Below are 15,640 nucleotides of genomic sequence, written 5' to 3'. Positions count from 1 at the left end.
TATATATATATATATATATATATATATATATATACATACATACATACATACACATATACATACATACATACACATATACATACACACACACATATATATATACATATATACATACACACATATATATACATTTATACATATATATATATATATATATATATATATATATATATATATATATATAATGGGCTGACACAACATAACACAAATAGAAAAGAATAGACACATATAAAAGAACACTTACACGGTAAATTGTTCGAGCTTTCGGCCCTCTCAGGGGCCTTCTTCAAGAGAGACTGAAAATATGCTATGGATCAGGAGAGGGGAAAGAGTTATGGGCGTGGAGGGGAGGTGTGGAGGGGAGGTGTAGAGGGAATGCTGGGAGGGAAATTAAATATGGCGGTTAAGGGTGGGAATTTTAAAGGAACGGAAGGATAGAATGTAGGCGGATTCACGAGTTCTCACCTCTATGTTGGTAGCTGAATCAGGTAGGGATTCTAGGATGCTGAGGGAAAAACACTGGTCGAATGAAAGGTTGTGGGAATTGGCGTGTGAAGGGATAGGAAGAGATGAGAGTGAGGCAGAATTACAGGAGTACCGGTGATTATTCATTCGGATGGATAAGGGGGTAATGCATTCACCTATGTAGAAGGAAGTGCAGTGTTTGCATGATAAAAGATAAATAATATTTTTTGAGAGGCAATTAGCGTGGGAACGAGGTGAGGGGGCTATGAGGGGATGTAGGGAGAGGGGAGTAGGCATAATAAGAGGACAGGTTTTACATCGGGGGCGGTTGCAAGTTGGGGAAATATTGGGAAATTTGTCACGGGGGGGCGCCAAAGGGTTGGTGGATCTCAGAAGGTTTTTGAGATTGGCGGGTCGTCTGTATGCGATAGATGGGCATTGGGGTAGTAAGGATGAGGTCGCGTCATTGTCATGTAAAATTGGAAACAGTTCTTTAAGGAGGGTTTTCAGTCTGTGTGATCCGGGGTAATAGGTGGTGCAAAGGTTGAGTCCTGCGTCAGATGTGGGCTTGTTATTGTGTGGTGTGTGTGGTCGGGTGGAACGGTGGATTTTATTTCGTAGCAACTTTTCTGGGTAACCGCGTTTGAGGAGTGCAAGGTGTAGATTGGCAAGGTATTTGTTGAGAGTGGCTGTGGTGTTGCAAATTCGGTGTCCGCGGATAGAGAGAGAGTTAGGAATCGAGCGTTTCGTGTGTTGAGGATGACAGCTTGTGTGGTGTAGGTATTGCTGATGGTTAGTGGCTTTGATGTGTACTGAAGTAGTGAATTTGTTGTTTTGAAGTGAGATGTCTGTGTCAAGAAAGGTGATGGTGGAGTCTGAAATGGAAGAGGTGAATTTAACCGTGAAAGATGAATTTAAGGCGGATAAGAAGTTGTTGAGAGAGTCAGAGCCATGTGTCCAGAGAATAAAAATATCGTCTATGTAGCGGACCCAGAAAAGAGGTTGAAGGGGTTGCTGTGACAGGAAGGTCTCTTCGAGATGGCCCATGAAGAGATTGGCGTATGATGGTGCCATCCTCGTTCCCATCGCTGTGCCTTTTGTCTGTAGGTAAAAACAATTTTGGAAAGTGAATGCATTTTTTGTTAGGACGAAAGTGGCAAGATTGAGGAGAAATTCCGTTGAGGGGCGCTGGGGTAGGGGGCGCAGAGAAAGATAATGCCGGAGGGAGGATAAACCTTCTGCATGGGGAATAGAAGTGTAAAGTGAGGTAACGTCGATGGTGGCCATAAGTAGGTTGGGTGTGGAGGGAATAAAAAATAAGACAAAACGCCCGGCACTCCCCGGCAGTTCCATTTAGGATGTGCTGAAACGAAGACTTAAAGCGAAGTGGAAAAGAGGAATGATAAAAAAGGGAGCGTGCGAAAAATTAGGATTTAGGATTGGCGATGGGATTCTGAAAACTGCGATAGAGGGGTGAGCGTTAGGCAACCAAGGTAGGGGCAGAAAAAGGAATGGCAGGCAGGAATGGTAGATGGAATGAAGGTAGGCAGAAGGAATGCAGGGATAAAAGAAAAGACTAGTGAACAATTAGGTGTGGAGAGTGGTCTTATATGGTTCGGAAACTTCGTCGTTGAAGCAAGTTAAAGGCATATAGGTTAGAGGCTATCGATGGTTGGTTGTGGAGAAGGATGAAGAAGGTAAACTGGACGGAAACGAAAACAAATGATGAAGCGTTAAGCTTGGTGGGGGAAGAAAGAGGATTGTTGGGGAAGAAGTTCAAAGGAGGCTGGAGAGGTGAATGCTGCTGATTTTATTTGTGGATGAAGTGTTAAAGACTAATATTTAGAGAGAAGAACGTTGGGCAAGGGAGGTAGGAGTATGAAAATCCTTGGACAAAATTGGTCGGGATTAATGGAGGAGGAAAGTGTGGGGAATGGAAGAAGGGCTTATTATAGTGTCGAGTGTAAGGTTGTGCTTTTTTAGGATAATCAAAAAAATCTATCACTATTCGATTTGTGCTCACCCAAAACCTACCTTGAACGGTAAACTATTGAAAAAAGTAAAAATTAAATAAGGATTAAATTGTGGAAAACTAATGAATTGCGCACGCGACGAGATAAAATAAGCTCCAGAGTAGCATTTGTAACGGAAAGAAACACTGGAAGATCCCACGAGAAAAATACTTCGGGGAAATCTAACGAGAAAGATGGAGAGTGAAGGAAGACCAAGGAGCCTTCGGAGGAACACTTAGTTTCCGCACGTGGACATGGAAGAAATGAAGGCTTCATCGACCAATCTTCGAACCGAGAAACTAATAAAGAGGGCGAGGAGTGTCGACGAGAGTCTGAAGACAGTGGGCGTATACTTACCACGGCACTCAAATATAACGCGGGAGGAGGGACGGGACGACCCGCTCTCGCAAACAAGGCAGAAAAGCAACGAATGGACAGAAGTGACGATGTGAACGGTGTGAACACAAATATTTGGGTCCCTCCGTTGCTACCGTGAGTCCAATGGGCGTGGTGCGGAGTCCTGGTGGACAGCGGCACCTCCTCCATTCCCGCTTCCCTTGCCACCCGACCGATATCAACCATCCAATCGACCTGGATAAGTGACAATTGTGGACGCCATGCATTATTCAGCGTGAGAGTGCAAGAGGGAGCCGAGTCCGAGTGAATTTCCTCGTGTTTTTTTCGGTCGACTTATCGATTTTTTTCGCACGCGGACGTATAAATGGGGAAAACTTAAGTCTTTTCCATGCCCGTCGTTCGTTCCGGAGGCGGGAAGAAGTGGTCGGAGAGACGCACCGATCACGACCTATGACAATCGTAATCATAAAAATGAAAATTTCAACCTGAAGGAAATGTGTCACGGAAAAGCAGTGATAACATGGCGATTGAGTGAGTCGCATTTTGTTGTTTCCATTGAGAAGATAAGTTCTCGTGCAATTACCTATAGAGAGATTGATTCCTACTTTTTTATCTGGGAAAAATTATATGTGAGTCATTCTGAAAGAATTTCACCCAGATTGCCTTCACTTCTTAAGGGAATACGTCCGTCATTCATTAGTCTGCCGATGAAAAATTCGTGACTCCAAATGTGGAGTACGTCGTTGGTGTTTAAATAATTAAATCAGAATGAAGGATGTCGTGTAGTCTGAGAAGTTAAGGAATTGCGGAAGATAATACGAATTTTTGACAGAAAAAAAGTGCTATCGGCTAAATTGAAAAATATGTTTGACCTTATATTTTAAATTCTTCAAAGATTTAATTTAACTGTTTTTCCGAACTTCTGAATTCATGAAAAATACGTCATTAATTACAGGTAGGTTTGGGGCACACTGTAAAAAATATTGCAACAAGTAGAGAACTTTGAAGCAATTTCAATGGATTGGTCAAATATTTTGCCTTATGCTATCTACTTCTTCAAGTACTCATAATTTCTAACCCACTAACTGCCGTATAATATGTCCATTTTTCTCGCTTAACCAGCATTCTTTCACCTGTCGCAGACTTCGACATCACAGCATATCTCGATATTTCCTTGACTCACACCTTTACTTTACTCCTACCATGTTTCATACCTTATAGCTTGTCTTCCTCTTTGTCGAGCTTATTTTCTTTATTCTTCTCAAGTCTCTAATATACCTTCATCCTCTTTCCTCAAGGAAAAGATCACAGATCCATTCAACGCTAAGCTGCTGGTAAATACAATATCATTTTGCCTGATACCACTTTTCCTCGCACTATGCAGTGGATATCCATCTTCTCTCGTCTCTCTTCTGTTCTATCATTCTCATCATTTTGTAACGCCTTTGCTTACAATCCCGGTCATCAATTTCCCCTTCTTCATTAGAGCCAAAGCCACTCCTTTTCCTAATGCTCCTACTAGGGTGTGCATTTTCGAAATATTTCTGAAATGTATCAAGGGCTCGCTTGTTCCCTAAATCATCTACCCTCACTTTGGTTTTAGAATTGGCCTTCTTTTTTATTTGTGAATCTCATTATTTGCATTTCTAATGATTTACTTTCATCCCATTCCTCTCAAACTTACTCTGTAATTTTATCAACAATTACTGAAAAATCTCATCTTCCAGTTTGGTCCTGTCTTTATTGGCTGGACACGGCTTGTTTATACAGAAATATGACATGATTACCTATCGCTTGCCTTCTGATAGCGTTCCGCTGGCGTACAAGTTGAAAATCACGGACGATAACGAATAATCCTTTCTTTTCTCCCCTGAATAACAAATACTTTAGCTCTCCATTTTCTCCATCCGCTGCCCTTGAGTCTTTTCATGCGCCTCCTGATTCATGTAAAGGTTTCTAACGAGACACCTATCCCTCCACTCTAATTTTATTTTCTGAAATGATATCATTCTTCGCTCACTCTACTCAGCCAAACGCCTTCTAGAAATGCTCGAAATTAACAAGTGCATCATGAATAAATCCTGTTTCCCTCCGTCAATGTCCTTGTCGCTATGCTGTCCAGCCTTTTCCTCTCTTTCGTAAACTCAAAATGACCTTCCCCATGGTAGTCATTATCCCCCGTTTCCAACAGTGTATAAATGATTCTGTCTAATTAGTGTCACGTGCCAAATTAAACTCACGGTCTTCTAGCTTCCATCATTTGAAAATGCTTTTCTGCTACTTCTATTTTGATAGTCTTAATATTTAAAATAGGACTTAAGGTTTTAACATTGATTGATTACAGTATAGTTCAGTAGAACGGCGTAATGAACCAAAAATTCGTATTTAGTATGAGTGTTTTATTTGAAACATAATTCTTTTAATTTCTAAGTCACGTGCCTCTACGATACAACATTATTTACATTAGTTTGCATGAATCTGACTCAATCCATAGTCAGGACCTCTAGTAATGATATTCTTATCCTCAATATGTTGATCGTCTTTTCTGTTTTAAACTTCTCTCTTTATAATTCTATAAATAAGTCATCATCTTTCTTTACATTGCTATCAAATAATCACGAAGACGAGTTTATTATTCTTTGAAAGCTTTTTACTGAGTAACTGTGGTCTTCCTTTAAGACTTGTTGAAATTTTGATCGAATAATCCTTTGTAAACATATATTATTCCAAAATCTTGGAGTGAATCAAAGCTCATCGGCGTCTATATATACTATCACAATGGACAAATTAGAAAAATTATTGCAAGGATGAAAGAAATACGAGATGGTGAGCGCAGTCGTACATTTTAAAAGCAGTATCGCACGATGGAAATGTCTCAATTCAAATATTTTTTCATGACCCAAAGCGGAATGCTTCTGCGGTGATAAAATTTCCACTTACGGAAAAGCTATAAAACGGAACGGAACTGCTGTAGCAAATTCCCGTGAAGTTTTAAAGTTCACGACTGAGATATAAGTTTCAACGAATCCATCGACGGATTCGAAAGAGCCCTACGCCTAAACTTGTGCGTTTAGGCACAGCAGGTTTAAAAAAAAAGGTTTTCCTATTGAGGAGTGGGAAAAACAGACAAGAAAAAACATCTTGGATCAATATGAAGCGGCGGTGGACGGCTATAAAATGTGCCCATCCATTATGACGACGCGTAACTTCCTGTGAGCTGGCTCACAAAAATTCGCGTCATCATTTGAGATTACATGGAAGATCGTCGTGGTGACGGTGGCGCCACAGACACCGACTCGTCAAAATGACGCGGCGTCGACGCAACCAAAATGTTTACCCCTAAAAGGGGTGAAAAACCTAAAAAAAACATGGATGAGCATGTTGGAGGATCCATCAAAGGAAGTGGGCAAGAGAAACTAAAAAAAACACTTTCACGGGCTCTGCAGCCATCCCGAAAATAAATAAATGCAAAAATATCGATATGAAATGTTACTTGAATGCCTGAAAAATGTTTTTGACATACTATTTCGTGATTGTGCTTCGCCTGCTGGAACCGGACGGAGAAAATATGAACATCCCCCTTGGTAACGTGCGAGTGTGGCTGTGTGGTTTGATTCGGTCTCCCGTTAACGACCCTTTAATAACGTTTTCGTGTTATGCCATCAATCGACTAAATTCCCTCTGAGACCTTTTAAGGGGAGAACGTCAAGTGAGATGGGGAGGGGGGGAACACTTTCACCGCACAATGCTTCACAGCCGTCGCACACTTCACACACACCAACACACACACGTACCCTAGGGAAGCGGCCAGAAATATAGCCACTCCAAAAAAATGAAATCCCCAACCAATCGCTCCATGGGGGTAGTCAGAATAACAAACACTTTCTCCGCATCTCTCTGTCATTTCCCAACCGACGCCATCGTCCTCGATTCGATTACGATCAATTTTACCCAATGAAAAAGCCTTCCTCGGTGCTCAGGAGGAGTGATGCACAGCGGTGGTGGTTAAGTATAATCCCTTCGAGAGAATTGAAGGCCTAAGTAGACTGGGCATTTTGGAAACGGGATCGGAGACAATTAGTGGAAAAGGAGAATATTACTATGTTCGGGTTAGCTTAGGACCAGGTTTACTTTATTTACGAGATAGGAATGGCATTAAGGTAATTAAAGACAAATGGAGTCGTAGAGATACATAACATTTCCAAGGACCTACTTAAAGAGTTTAGAGAAACGAGGAAGGAAGAGTATAAATAGACAACTCATAGTATTTATGATAGAGGAACTGGGACGGAGAATTTCGTTAGATCAGCGTTTGTTCCCATTCCAAAAAACTGAAATGCAGTCGTATGTGAGAACTTTGAGTTTAATGAGTTTAATTAAACACGCAGCATACAGGTAAGTGATTGATCTAGGATCATCAATAAAAGGATGGAGTGGAGTACTTGATTACTTGGGAGATGATCAGTTTGGGTTAATAAAGGGGAAAGTTACGTGTGGAGTCATAGCAGACATGAGATTGCTTATGGAAAGAATAATAGATAATCATCAGGATTTATTAGTTTGTTTCGTAGAAATCTAGAAAGCTTTTAATAGAATAAACTCGGTAGAATTTATTAATATACACGGATTACAGGAGTATGTTGTAGGAATTTGTGACTTATCCTTAACCTTTACATGTGTCAAACTGCTAAGGTGCGTGCGGTGGATGGAAAGGTGAGCCGGGATGGAAAGTGTTAGGAAGCGGAGTAAGACAGAAGTGATAATTATCGCATGTGCTTTTCAACGTATTTGCAGAGAAAATTAAAATTGAAAATAATAAATTAGAGGATGACCAGTTTGGATTCATTAATGGGAGACGCACGCATGGTACCATAGAAAGGAACATAGGGTACACTCAGGGTTAAATTGTTTGTTTCGTAGATTCAGGCTGACAGGTCGAGGAACGAGGAAATGTCAGACGAGTAGAAGGAGGCAAGGCGCCCTGCATCGCCAATGCAAGAGAAGAATCAGTAGAATAGGTTTGGGCACACCATAAGGCACGATGAATTTTAAATTGACTACAATGAGCGAAAATATTGACGAGAAACCTGGAAAAGTAGGAAAACGAACCTGAAGGAGAACTGAGGAAGTAACAATGCTTGAGAAAAAATGAAACAAATTTAAAAAAAATGATTGATATTATTTAATTATTAAATTACTATAAAATATTTATATAAATAAAGAAAAAAAATATTGTTTTTAATATTAATTTTTATTTTATACTATTATCATTGTTCATTTATCATCATTATTTATCATTATCATTTATTACTATTGATTGAGGATCGTAGCAACTTAATTTAAAGTCTTGATAAATGAAAATTTCTTGTTAATGTCTTTTTGTGGTAGATATTGTTGTTTAGAAGCTTCAGGTTATCGTTTGCGAGGGACAAGTTTATTTTGATGCTAACGACTTTTGTACCACCTGTCAATGCCTAACTGCGCATGAATATTTTCATAATAATAATAATAATAATAGGAATGGACGTGGGTCCCTGAATTGAATACATTGCAAGAAGACGCTCAGGCGTTGAAAGGTGTGGGGTAATCAATGAAAAAGTGGTCAGGGCATCCACTGTTTTATTAAATCTAAGAATAGGTTGTCATCGGAGAACAAAGGAATAAACATGGAATTGGGAAAAACGGAAGGGGGAACAGGGGACAGAATAGGAATCTATGAAAGGTCGCGGTTGCCAATCATAGGGATTTAAAAATTTACGGACGACGGGGAGAGTTTCCTCCGAAACTCGGTCCTTGACATGACCGTCCCCGGTCAAAAATCGCTCGGTTCCTTCCAAACTCTCGTGTCTCAATCTCCGATACGATTTTTGAGTTTTAGCCTCCAGCGCTCGCTCGGTGGTCGAGGCGAAAGAGTTTCGAGAGGACGGAGAGCGGAAAAAACGAACTTGGCGCGATCGATTTTTCGGTTTGACAGCTCTCCCATCGCTTTCCAACCTATTCCGTAGCTTTCCCGATTTTTTTTTAAGGGTTCGCCAAGGAGCACTCCTAACAGTGAAAAGGGAAACGGGACGAGGTGGGACAGCACACACAGGTGGGCTCTTGTGCGTTGAAAGGTTCTCAAAATATTGGAAGCGTTCCAGCCGTGGGGCGAACTATCCATCCCCTAGCCGCGGGGGCCCCGATATCGACTCCCCTACCCGACGGAGTGAAGTGCGTTCTCACTCCTGCGGTCGAAACTGCTACCTAATTGATTTCGCATGCGTAAGAAGGCCTTTCACGGGAATGTATTTTTGTTACATAGTCGTATAAATAATGGGTGAGCAAAACTCGACCGCTTTTCTTTTCGCTCTAATCCATGTGAATTCATCTGGAAATGCAATTAACGTACGGCATCGCATCGAAGGTGATGTCGTACGCTTGAACACAGGTATACTCGGAATGAATTTCCTCGAGTTTTGAATGACAAATTCAAACATGGATTTGAAAGCAAATAATATGAACTCCTGTCGTTAAAAACTGATATCTAGTGCGATATCAAACACCCGCGCTCCTTAAAAAAGAACACTTTTCCAGTAATGACATTATGGGATTCTAACAAGCAGCAGTGGCTTAGTTACAGTTTTTTTTAATCTGGAGCTTCATAATCTGACACAGGTCATTTGGAATGACCTAGTGAAGAAAGCGAGCAATCTAGAAATGACTTGTTCCATAAATTTAGCAACCCGAACACGACAGACGAGATTTAAGTTTATATTTTTTTGTGTGTCCAGAAACTTTAGGTAAATGAATCTCTAGGACTACCTGAATCAGTACATGGCACGTAATTATGTTTTTCGAAGTAACTTCTTTTTTCACATCAAATTTCTGGAGGCGATTTCCAAAATGAAAAATAATCACTAATAATATGCACGGTAAACAACGTAGTTTGGTCAACATCGAAAGTTTCTTCCGCATTATGATTAATGAAATCACCTAGCACAAATTAATTGGCTCTTGTAATGTACTTTACAATGAAATGAATCGCTATAAATGGAAATATCCGGCTCAATTTTCGCTTTTTTACTGAAATTCTTCCAGGATGTGCTTCTTAAGCCTACAGCCTATGTATGAATAGGAATCACTGGACGCTGAATAATGTTCCGGTATTATCGAAAAAATAGCTGTTACTTGAATTTTCCTTTGAGTATTTGGCGTTATGCTAATTTCTGCATGATGAAATTGTTCGCAGCGAGAGAGTTTTTCCTTCCCAAAGGAGAGGCTTTTCCTGTTATCAGTATTTTTTATATTTCTCCCTCTTGAATGTAGTCCGTGTAAGACTTTTTGCATAATATAATATACGGTAACAGATGGTCAAAAGAACTTCCAAGTTCGATTAACTGTTCTCCGTGCTCTGGTTTTTGTACTCCTATTTTAACTTTTAACTTAACCTTCCTACTTCAAAAAAAACGTCATAACCTCATCCTTTTTAACAATGATTCTCATCCCAAAACTATCACACTCACTTAATGTGCTCATCAACCATTGTAATCCCTTTGATGGCTGACTAACTTATACACATCACCCACAAATCTCTTTTTATGGATTTTCCACTTAATTTCACTCCTGCATTTAGTCTTTCCCATGCCTCTCATTATCCCCAAATACAAGCTGAAAAGAACGAAGAACTGTGCCGATATTAACTCTGAAAAAGCCATTCGCCTTAATGTATGTTTTAGTTTCACAAACATATGCATTGCTAGGAAATAACCGATAGGTATAGAACGACGTCAGTAATCAGTCCAAAGGATGGTTTGATGAATCAGTGAGCTCACCTCTTACTAAGACGCGTCGTGTGGTACTCACACATTAGGGCAGGTGGGGCAGTTCTTTTCCTTAAGCCACGCACGGTTTCCTGAGAAGATCTGGTACTCGAATATGCACATTGTTGGGGTGGCACCCCTGGGCCTTCCGTCAGTTGCCGATTGTTCCACCCGTTAGACTACCATACCCCTGCTATAATGTCATTTTAAACATTTAATATTCCAGCAAATAATTGAGGAATGCCGCAAAAAACAGCACCTGCATTCATAGCAATGCGGATTGATGTGAATAAATACATTCTCCTTGAGAAATCATCAGACTTAATCAGAGTTCGAACTCAGATCTTCCAATTGCAGTTTAGGAATGCTAATGCGTATACTATGTAACGCAGTTAGTATGCAAACCGGCAGTTATGATACCTGAGTTTTGATTCAATTTTTCTCTTTGTAAATATCTGATTTTACACGGGATTTTATTTCCATTCATTTGTATCAATTGAATCAATAGAAAACGATTTCAAGATATTTGCTTAACAAATTTAAAGATTTTACCCTTACACTTTTACGAAACTGTGGATTTTCAGAGATTTTCCGGATATTGATTTTTCGAAGGCGGTTCGAATCAAGATGTTTAAATAGATCCCAAATCTTGAGAAGGGATATTTCGACGGGATATTTCTGTGGCAAGAAAAATCGGGGATAATATGGGATACATTCCTAAAGGCTGAAGGAATATCCACCCATTTATCTATGCTATAATTATTTGCTCCTATTCACCCATCTATCCATTCATTTATTTGCCATGAAGCATTTATTATCTACAGCTATTTCCCATAAAGGCCACTAGCCGTAGATAATACCTAATTCATAGCAAAAACGCCCATCGCATCGAGTTGATCTAATAGAGCTCTTTTAAGGACTCTGGGCATACGCTAAAACTCTATAAAAACATCTCCAAGGGCTAATTATCTTCGAGTTCACCAAACAAAGTTCCTGAGAGGTCTTTTATCAAAGGTTCAAGTTGATTTAACTAGTCACTGTGAATTTTCCATAACAAACATCATAATGGGCGAAAAAATCTTGCATCGGGTCTGTTTTGGAAACTTTAACGCTAGGTTTACGACTTCCTTCAGAGGATTCCTTCACATATTGCCGAATAGGTTTTGGGAAAAGAGGCTCTTTTTGGAAAAAAATATTCCATTAAGTTACAATGGATAGCCAAATAAACTTAATTTAGTTGAAAATGACTAATGAAACGCCATATTTCCGCGGGATGAAAATACGAGGGAAGGGAAGACCGGAAGTCGTTCGTAGTTGGCATACGACCACGAAGAAATTGATTTGCCTGAATCGGAAGCAGAGAAGACCGGTACTGGTCAGAAGGTTCGAGAAATAGCCAAGTTTACTGGTAGTTGTGAAATTCGGGTTCTAAATCTCGGAGAATTAATATTACACGTATTTTTTTTGCTGGGATTCTCAACGAATCATGTTTTAATTTAAACCCCTGAACTTGACACGATCACTGTGATGTTTTCTGCCATAGAGAAATGTAGAGAGGTCATGATTTAAATCTCGAAACTGATGTACCATTTCGTTGGCGTGTGCCGTGCGGAAAACTTGACAAGTGCATGACGCTGCTCTTCGAGTTAAATGCTGACTTAAATGCCAAGATCGGGTTTCTCACAATTCTTCCTCTCCATGTGAACATTATTATGCATATTGATAATCCTCCCATCTTATCTGGGACATCTTTTATTGCAACCATGCATACTCCTGAAGTAAAAATAACACAAAGTAGGATGTATTAGTCTTCTACGTAGTGCGTAGTCTTTATATACTAAGCTTGACATTACCATTTGATATCCACAAGCAGCTTGAAAAAACTTTCTTGATCCTATGGAAATCCTGAAGGAAATACTTATGACTTCTCATCAATCGTATTTCTTTTTCAAATTTTAGTCGAAAATATATTCAGAAGGAATGCCTAGGTGGTGCGTAACCATACGACTACTATATTATTCTATATTTCACGGTAAGGACTTCCCAACAGTAGAGATCGGTGAAGAGATTAATTTCAATCATTTTTAAGCATTTTATAATGAACGCACTTGCGCAAAGATAAAACAAAGATTTTTTTACATTCTACGACCTTTTTTACGTACTTTTGTCACGACCACGAGATAAAACTCGTGTGTTATCAAAATGGACCGATGCATCCTGCTATAATTGAAAACTGCCTTTTCGCATTGTGAATTTTCCTGCGACGTAACAAATTAAGTTTTTATCAGATTTAAATAGCCTCTTATTTTTTATTTTATTTAAAAAAATGCTTTAACCTCACTCGGCATCAACTCGATTCTAGTCTGTAATAAGACTTTCCAATTGTAAACCAATATCTTATTTTTGTATGAGTCGGAAATATTAACACATAGTTCAAATTGCGGCTGACTTAAAAAGAATCAACTCGAAACAGAATTTGCACTGGCTGCTTCCAAATTGGGAGAATGAGGCCGTGGAAAATACTGACGAGTTCAAAAGTGGATTAATATTTAAAACGGAAAAGTACTCCATTAAATTTTCTATTTTGTCATAACTGTCGATAACGGAAACATTGAGAAACTCAACGTGACTTGAAAATTTCAGTGAAATTGACTGGATGAATTCTCGTCCGCGCTATGATTCAATATCCAAGCACGCCACTCGTGTTCCATTTCCCAAGAACGGCGTCACCGACGGAAAAGCACACATTAATCCTCAAGACGCCCTGGAAAGAATGGGTCCTTTCGCAATTTGAGCAATGATTAATGAGTCTTAGTTTTTAAATGGATTCTCTCTCCTTCTCGAGAGACATTCTCCGAAAGTGTGCCGTGAAAATATTTAACGCTTCATGTGGATTAATGGGTTCGAAAAGAAGAGAAAACATAAGACTTCCGAATCGCGGGAAATTAAGACATTTTGACTCCGAGGAAGAGCCGAGGGTTTGCCATGAAACGAAAGCTCTAGCAGCTATAAGGAGAATTAATGCATTTAAAATGTAGAAAATCGGAAGAAACCTTAACCCTAAAATAACGCGAGTTTAAGGGTTAACCCGCTGAAAGAATAATTACATACAAGACCAAAGGATTCCTCCAACAAGTGTTTTATAATATATTTCGAATATTCAACACCAAAAAAAATTGTTTTTGCAGAAGAAACCTCAAGTAATGCCATTTCCATATGAAATTTTAGTCTTTTACACTTACATAATTACGGGGTAGACAATGATTTTTCCGCTTCAACCTTCTGCTTCGCAGACGGAGAGGGAATTCTGGCCACTGGTCTGACTCTTATGCCGACGACACTCGGTAATTCACGTCTCTGCATTCTTTGGCCATCTTAGGCATTGGTGGAATTTAGAAGTAACTTTGAAAGCTCAATTATTTGATCTAATTTTTTTGCTATTTCATCATGTTCGTTCATGAAGGATTTCCTCAACTGTTCAACTTTCTACGCATAGGTACTGGAGCACTGTGGTTGTACTTTTTCCAAGTTTAAGGCATGTATTTACGCCGCCACACTAGTTTAAAAACACTCGATAAACGCCAAGATTTTCTCTCGCCATGTGGCAATAACGCCAAGTTAAGCCCCAAGAGTTCTCTGCTTCAAGTGCGGCATTAACCGTGTTGCACCCCCCTCAAATCATGTCTATTTCTGAAATCGGGTAATCTATCTCAGTAGGGCCTAAACAAACACTTCCCATCGCCACTGGGTCATTGAGAAAACACCACTCGCGATTCGAAGTTATATCGGACGTATTTCACGGAATCCCGCCCTGTCGACGCTTCGTCGTAAACTTCGCCGCTGAAAAGCAGCAGGCGTATTGGGTGGATTGGGAGGGGGGGTCGCTCTCCTCCTCGAAGAGAGAATCCGCGGGATCCTCCCGTGCAACAACGCGGCCAAGGGGCACGCTTGATCCTCGTGCACTGCCGGCTTATCTCCGCGGCGCGTGAGGGAATGCTTCCCGGATCCGCTACGAATGAAGGCATGCCGCACTCACGGGAGCTAATATTGACGTGGGTAACTCAATCATCCTCGTGTTTTTCTTCGGAAACCTTTCAAGTGGCGTTCCGGGAGGCTTTCGGATAAAGGGTACAGAGTCTCAGTCCTCCTCTAACGAATGGTTTATGGTTAAAAAAAATCCTTATGTTTCTAAGTCTTTCGCAAATAACTGCAGCCATTTGGTGCATGGAATAGAGTGGCTCTCGAGTAATATAGATAAAATTTTTTTTCGTATTCGAGAGCCACTCTTATACCTATGTCACATATTCCTTTGGATTCACAGTGGATATAAATTTTTGCGTAACATTAATGGAATTATCATCTCCTACGTGAGTATTAAAAAACAAATGTCCTTAAAAATTAATGAAAAAATGTCTTCTTATTGCTCATAGCTTGGAAAGGTTTTTAGGATTTATGGGTTAAAATAAGGACAGTAGCAAGAGTAATGTAAGCGAAATTAATAAAATATAAGGTTAAAATATCACGCTTCCTTTGTATAAGCACATCTTAAGTCATTTTCATTATTCATGAGGTAATTGACTCAGAGCACCGACCGCGTTTGCTGCTGTATAATTCAAATCGTAGCTGTTTCCATTGCAATTGTATTGATATCAGAAATTCAAACGCTAGCTCACTTTTAGAAATGAATCAATGACTAAGAGTAATACATTCCGAAATATAGCATTTTGGATATATTTCTAACGTTTTCCAAAATGATTAATTTTTCCGAGGCACATTCCAAAATATTTGGACGAATTTTCATTATTGCGAACCAGTCAAAAGAGATGAAATGTATTTAATTAAAAAATGAAGTATGTTGTATTAAAAAGAAATTTTCAATGAAGAATTTTGCATGACGAAATTAAATTTTCAATTTTTAAAATATACTCAACTCTAGCTTCTCAAGTCACCAGAATTAATAACTAATGATAGCTTGCGAAATTTAGCTTTGCAGATTCAGGTCGTGGT

The 15,640-nt window shown here is 39.6% G+C and overlaps 1 protein-coding gene across 2 annotated transcripts in view; it reads right to left on the bottom strand.

Moving 5' to 3' along the window:
• The window catches only part of LOC139688348 (5'-3' exonuclease PLD3-like), an 81,192-nt gene that overhangs the window by 46,914 nt on the left and 18,638 nt on the right, over positions 1-15,640 (bottom strand). The window contains exon 1 of one of the 2 annotated variants that reach the window (XM_071585869.1): positions 13,876-14,625. The exons of the other annotated variant lie outside the window; for it this stretch is intronic. The gene's annotated coding sequence lies outside the window, so the exon portion shown is untranslated. Of the gene's footprint in view, positions 1-13,875; positions 14,626-15,640 lie in introns of those variants that run through there. 2 annotated transcript variants of the gene reach the window in all.

This window comes from Hetaerina americana, unplaced genomic scaffold (genome assembly GCF_022747635.1).
Source record: "Hetaerina americana unplaced genomic scaffold, ioHetAmer1.1.p SCAF_2, whole genome shotgun sequence".
Lineage (NCBI taxonomy): Eukaryota > Metazoa > Arthropoda > Insecta > Odonata > Calopterygidae > Hetaerina > Hetaerina americana.
The sequence above is the reverse complement of the archived record's forward strand: the minus strand, read 5'-3'. Positions and strand labels throughout refer to the sequence as shown.